The sequence below is a fragment of the Vanellus vanellus genome (genome assembly GCF_965231255.1).
Source record: "Vanellus vanellus genome assembly, contig: HAP1_SCAFFOLD_47, whole genome shotgun sequence".
In the NCBI taxonomy this organism is placed as follows: Eukaryota; Metazoa; Chordata; class Aves; order Charadriiformes; family Charadriidae; genus Vanellus; species Vanellus vanellus.
In genome coordinates this window covers 231255-237904 of record NW_028127064.1, presented here as the reverse complement: position 1 = coordinate 237904, position 6650 = coordinate 231255, and the positions used below count along the sequence as shown (strand labels likewise).

Genomic DNA, 6650 nt, shown 5'->3' with positions numbered 1-6650 from the left:
TTGTGGAGTCTCTGGAGTTTCGTTTCCGCATGTCACCGGCAGATCCGGTCCTCCGTTCCCGTCCCCGTCTCCGGGAGGGCAGAGCGCGGCTCCAGCGGCCCCTCTCTCTCTCGCTCACGCTCCCGGCTGCTCCTCAGCCTTTCTCCTTCCCCCCCGGCTCTGCCGCCAGGCCGAGCGCACCGTCCCCCTGCTCCCCCCTCACGCTGCGCTGCTCTCCGCCGCGGAGCGGGCCGGCCCCGGAGCGGCTCCCTCGGCCACCGGCCGCTCCCTCCGCTGCGGCGCGTTTGAGCCTCCCGCCGTTGCCCGGGCAACGCCCAGGTCTCGCCAGCGGCTGTGGCGAGAGGTACCGGCTGCCGCTCGGCCCCGCTCGGCAACACTCGGCCCCGCTCGGATCGGCTCGTCATCTCGCGGCCCCTCTCGGCCGGTCAGGGCCGTCCCCGAGCGCGGCGGCGGGGCCGGGCTGGCGCAGGGCGGGCAGAGGAGCGGCGGGCGGAGGGGCCGAGCCGCCCCGGGAGGCGGCCGCGGGGCGCTCCCCTCCTGCGCTGCCCCGAGGTCCCGGCCGGTCCGGGGCAGCCGCTCGGTGTCCCTCGGGTCCCCGCTGTCCGGGCGTCGGGGCAGCCCCGGGGCTGGGCTGGGGCCGCTCCGTCCCGGCGGCCATCCCCCTTTGGCGGGGCAGCCGGCGGGGGGCACGGCCGGACCCTCCTGCCTGCCCCGGGCCCCGCCGCACGGGCTCTGTGCCGCACACACCGTCCCGTCCGTACCCGCCCTCTCCCCCGCTGGGAGGGCGGTGGGGCCACCGCGGGGCGGGCAGAGCCCTGCGGGGCTGCGCCCGGGAGTCACCGAGCGCCGCAGGTTGCCCGATGCGGAGCGAAAGGAGCCCGAGGGGCCGCCCAGAGCAGCCCCCGCAGCGCAGCGCAGCGCAGCGGCACAGGCGGCGGCAGGAGGGGCAGCCCCCGGCCGGGGGAGCCCCCGTCGGGGCGGGTAAGTAGCACAGCCACGTCTGCGCAAGAGGAGCAACGCAGAAGCCTTTTCCCGCCCCGACTGCTCCCGCCAGCGAGCTCGGGGCCGGTGGCACTGACGGCGGCAGCCAGGAGCATCGGGCCCCGAGTCACCGGTGCCGACAGCACAGGCGCCGCTGGAGGCGTCCGCCTCTTCCCGCCCCGACGGGATGCCGAGGGCAAGAGCGGGAAGAGGCCCCCAGACGCAGCCCCGCTGCCTTGCTGCGGCTCCTCTGCTTCCAGTACCTTTCCCTTTCCTTCCACAAGGCCGCCGTATCTTCACCAATCTTGACCTTTTCATGCTGGGAAGCAGAGGCCCGGCTCATACTAGAAACCTCTGCTGCTTCTTGGAGGGAATGAGTGTTTTCTGCCGGGGTAAGACTGATTAAAGACTGATTAAAATAACACCAAGTTCCAAGTTGCTGCTTCTTTTATTAGAATCCCATAGAACAGTTTTTCAAAGTCACATTCCCGCTTTGTGACACGCAAGGATCAAAATCTTAAAGCTTGTTGCTCTTTTCCCCAAAACTCTAGGTTGTGCAGAAAAACACATTCCAACCCAACACCTTCAGTACATCAATTTGGAAACATAAACAAAGTAGCATTTCACTTAAAGCATTCACTAGCTGAGACAAGCCATGTGAAAAGCAGAGTTACACAAGAAACAATACCACCAAACAGTCACACTACAAGTTTACCTTTCCACAACAATCAGTGCTTCCAGGTCAGTTCTTTCCACCAAAAAGATGCTGGAGTGGCAAAAAGATGATGCTGGGGAAACGACAACAAGCACGTTACACTGCCAGTCCTTCTCTGAGAATTGTAATGACAAGGCCATTTCTGGCCACCGGAAAGACACAACCCCAGCACAAAACAGACAGGGAAAGACTGAAAAAATAGAGACAACATAAAGAATAACTGGTGCACGGTGATGTTAATTTCAGTTTGCAATGGTGTCTTCAGGAGTGTTATGGTTTGAGAGACCCATAACAATCTGTTGTCATTTAGACAATCATTCTATCACCCCATGACCCCTCCCCACCTGGGAAAGGGAAATCGGGAAAAACAAGAAAACCCGAGAGCTGAAGTATAAACAGATTTAATAGAATAAGATTAGATAATTAACATTAACAGCACTAAAGAACTGATATCGATCCCAACACCAATACAGAATATGCAAAGATTATACTCAGCCAATTCTATCAGTAGGAAGCTGTGCACTCCCAGCAGTGGACAGCAAATGTCGGACACTGCAAGCGCTACGGCTTCAGGAGGAAGGGAAGGCCTCAGGGCTCCGGCAGCAGGGCACGAAGTTCTCAGGATGGCAGCCATCAAGGGAGAGAGAGAACTTCGCAGCAAACTTTCTAATTTATAATGAGTGTGACGTTGATGGTATGAAATAATCCTGTTGGCCAGCTTGGGTCAAGTGCCCGGGTCTCGCTCCTCCTCATCCCTGCACCTGGCGAGCTCGAAAACACTGAGACCTTGAGACCCACACACCATAGCTGGCTGTAAAGTAAATATTTTCACAAATTCAGACACTGGAGTCTTCTGAAAGTGCAGTTTTCCCAAGCATTAGAAGAGAAATTAGTCCTGTGTCTCTCAAACCAGGACATTCCACCCCTTATTTCATACCATATATATGACACACTCAAATTACTGTTGTATTAGTCCTCTCATATATATACACACAAATATATAATCCTCTAAAGCTATAAGCTCTTCCTCTAAAAGGTCTATTAAGTTTTTTAGTTGAAAACTAGGAGTTCCATCTATCATAATAGTCTTTTAGGGTAGGAATCAGTGATGTGGCATCGTCTCAGTTGTCAGATCGGGACCAGGCCTCCATACAGGACAACAGATGTGTAGAGTTCGGCGCAGCAATATATCGTGTTGTGCTCACGGCTAGCATGTTCCCTGTCGCTGGACGCCATTCGATGGAGTTGGCTCCGGTTTCATTACCACCGTGTTATCCTGAAAAACACTTATTGAACACTGTTAGTGTTATGTGACAATTAACACCACACATTTTAAAATTAAGGATTCTCGCCCCAAATCAAATCTCCTAACGGGTACATCGAACTTCTCCATTTTCCTGCATCACCCACCAGGTATGCCCTGGTCCTTCAGCAAAAGCAACCCCACGAGTGGGCCTGCCTTTACCTGAGGCCGGGGTAACCCAGACTGTTTTCCCCAACATATTCTTTACATGCACCACAGGGACCTTGTCCCCTTCTACAGTAGGTAAAAGCTCTGACTGAGCCGGACCAGCTCGGCTGACAGTTCCCCTGGTGTTGACTAACCAGGTGGCTTTCGGTAAATGCTCATCCCACTTTTTAAATGTTCCAGCAGTCATTGCTTTCGAGGTAGTCTCCAGTAATCCATCGCATCGTTCGACCTTCCCAGCAGCTGGTGCGTGGTAGGGGATATGATATATCCATTCAATACCATGTTCTTTAGCCCAGGCATCTATGAGATTATTTCGGAAGTGAGTCCCATTGTCTGACTCAATTCTCTCTGGAGTACCATGTCGCCACAACATTTGTCTTTCCAGGCCTAAAATAGTGCTACGGGCAGTGGCATGAGACACAGCATACGTTTCCAGCCATCCGGTGGTTGCTTCCACCATTGTAAGCACATAGCACTTGCCCTGGCGGGTTTGTGGAAGGGAAATATAGTCACTTTGCCAGGCCTCTCCATACTTATATTTCAGCCACCGTTCTCCGTACCATAAAGGTTTTGACCGTTTAGCTTGCTTAATTTCAGCACATGTTTCACATTCATGAATAACCTGTGATATATTATCCATAGTCAAACCCACCCCTCGGTCATGAGCCCATCTGTATGTTGCATCTCTTCCTTGATGACCTGAGGTGTCATGGGCCCGTTGAGCTAAAAAGAATTCACCCTTACGTTGCCAATTGAGTGGGAGTTTGACCATTGGCCAAGGCTAACCCACCAGAGGTAGCATCGTTGGAGCATATTTAAATAAACCGTAGAACAGGTTTCTGCCAAAATGGCTCCTCTTGCAGCTGGAGTGTTTGCCCATGGCATGCACTCAGTCCCTTCCTCTGCTTAAAAGGAGTCAAATTCTTACCACCCTGCCCTGTTGGCTATGTACTGCTCTGGCTTTCTGCCTTGACTACTAAAGTTGTGATTTAAAAAAAAATAAATGATGAAATGTTGGCCGAACCAGAGATGGCAGGGAAGAGTAAGTGGTGCCCTGACCTGGCAGGTTGATGCTGGCTACTGTCCTGACCAACTGTTTCATGTGAAGAAGTCATTGAAGGAAATGTGTAAACAATCCATGGAGCAGGGATCAGGATCTGGGGGATCCCCTCACCTACCCATGCAACAGATCTGCTCAGCAGGCCAAGGACTGGTATTCCATTTTTGTCTCTCGAGGGATTCAAGGATGGCAGTCTTTGGTTTGAGAGCTAGTAATGCAGGGAAATTATTTGGTGAAAAAGGAGTCTGTCTTCTAGGGACTAGAATTTCCTGAAGTGCCTTTGGCATGCAGCAAGTCTACAGAGCTTAAAGAGATCATGCAGGCTTGCATGACGGCATTCAAGTCCTTGGTCCAAATCGGCCAAAAGTGGCGACTTGAAATTCTCTAACCATTAGCTGGACCTGTTTCTCTCTGGCTTTAAGAGCCAGTCTCAGAAATGGAATCACAGCTGACATTTCTTAGCGGGCACAATTACATGTTCTTGGTGGCCTGCACTGTTGGCTAGGCTCAGATGGCTCTTTGCTTAGCTTGATGGTTTCCAGGGAAGACAGTTCCACTTTCTGCTGCTCCGTGACATTATCTGGGGAGCCCCAAACACCCTGCCCAGGAGCGTGAGGTCTCTCTGGTTCTGACTAATTCAGTTCCCCTTTGGATTTAGCCCTCAGGTCAAAGTAGGAAATTTGTCTGCCTTGTGACTGATCCTAGTGTTAAAAGCAAGTCTCTAGAAAGATGGTACGTTACTGTGTTGTGTCCTCTGACTTTGCACATTACACAGGGACAGGCTGGAGACTGCAGCCTCTGAGCTAAACAGACCTGAGACAAACTTTTACAGAGACCTGAGAGCATTCTCAGAGTTCCCTCCCGAGTCCTCTCCCTGCACTAATCCAAACAGGGTCTTTTAAAAAGTCAGGAGGCTTCTGCTCCTCTCAATCCCAGGAAGACTCTGCTAACCATGATGCATTACAATACTCTGGGCACTACCTGCTCCGTTGTCTTCTCATGGAGAAACGGCAGATTTTTCACGTATTATCATCACTCCTGGAAAATAATGCAGACAAGGTATACTAATAAACTCCTTTTGCCATGGTTATACTGGGAAATATCATTACTTAATCAGCTCAACGGATTATAACGTTTACTCACAATCACACGCAGAGGTGCGCTTGGGTTCAGGAAAAGGCTGTATTGTATGTGGAAGGGTTAAACTGAATCAGTTCTTCCTGCAGAGTAGCCAGATGCGGTTGTTTCTGTCTCCAGGCAGACAAGCCCGGCTGTAGCCCTCTGAAGATATAAATCACTGTGAAGACTTTCCGTGAAACTCAGCAGTGTGGGCCGATGTGATCCCAGTTTCATCTTTCTTTGATCTGCTCTGAAGCCAAGTCTGGCAAGGATATGGTCTTGTGCGACCTGTGGGCTTGTCTGAGTTCTTCGGGCGATTTTTTAACTTCTTCATGTCTTAGTTCCAAGTTCCTAAGCCTAATTTAGTTGTTGACTGTAGACCATGAGTTGAAGTAGAAAGTGTCTATTTTCTGGGAGTTTCCTCTGAGTCATGAAGAGTTGGACAGTAAAGCATTTAGCAGTGGAAGAAATAACCGGAGTCGCAGGTGCTACTTACAGCCGCGTCAGATTAGTTTGTGAAGATGTCTTTTTATTCAGATACTAACAAAAGCCATACAGTCTATTTTAAAGTATTGAGTTGTCTGTTCTTTCAGCAGCAATGGCTCTCTGGACATAAAGCCCCAGAGAGATTGGGTGTAAACCAGCGCAAATGACAACATTACTTTTCAGCCACTGGTGCCTGATCAGATGAGCACAAGCAGTTGGTCCATCTCTGCTGTCACTCTTTCTCAGCAGTAACGTATCTGACTAAAAGCTTTGTTCTCAGGTTTTGTGTATGGCTTGAGTTCCTCTCTCTGGGAATGTGCCATGCTGAGCAATGCAGCTAATTTTTTTCTCATTAATCCGGTCATATTTCCTACCTCCAGCGTGACCTGGACAGGCTGGAGAGCTGGGCAGAGAAGAACCTAATGAGGTTCAACAAAACCAAGTGCAAGGTCCTGCACCTGGGGAGGAAGAATGCTAGGCACCAGTACAGGTTAGGGGCTTACCTGCTGGGAGATAGCTTGGAGGAGAAGGATCTGGGGGTCATGGTAGACAGTAAATTATCCATGGCCCAGCAATGTGCCCTTGTTGCCAAAAAGGCCAATGGAATCCTGGGCTGCATAGGGAAGAGTGTGGCCAGTAGGTCGAGGGAGGTCATTCTCCCCCTCTACTCGGCACTGGTGAGGCCACAACTGGAATACTGTGTCCAGTTTTGGGCTCCCCAGTTCAAGAGGGACAGGGAACTGCTGGAGCGAGTCCAGCGAAGGGCAACTAAGATGATTAAGGGCTTGGAGCACCTCCCTTATGAGGAAAGGCTGAGA

At 51.8% G+C, this 6650-nt stretch overlaps 1 long non-coding RNA gene across 1 annotated transcript; it reads right to left on the bottom strand.

Annotated features, from left to right (window-relative positions):
* Window positions 1-2910: 2910 nt before the first annotated feature.
* LOC309685540 lies at window positions 2911-5570 on the bottom strand. The gene is made up of 3 exons (XR_014270468.1): window positions 5371-5570; window positions 5209-5265; window positions 2911-2972 (listed from the first exon to the last, which is right to left on the bottom strand). It is a non-coding gene; the product is annotated as an uncharacterized lncRNA (long non-coding RNA).
* Window positions 5571-6650: the final 1080 nt, after the last annotated feature.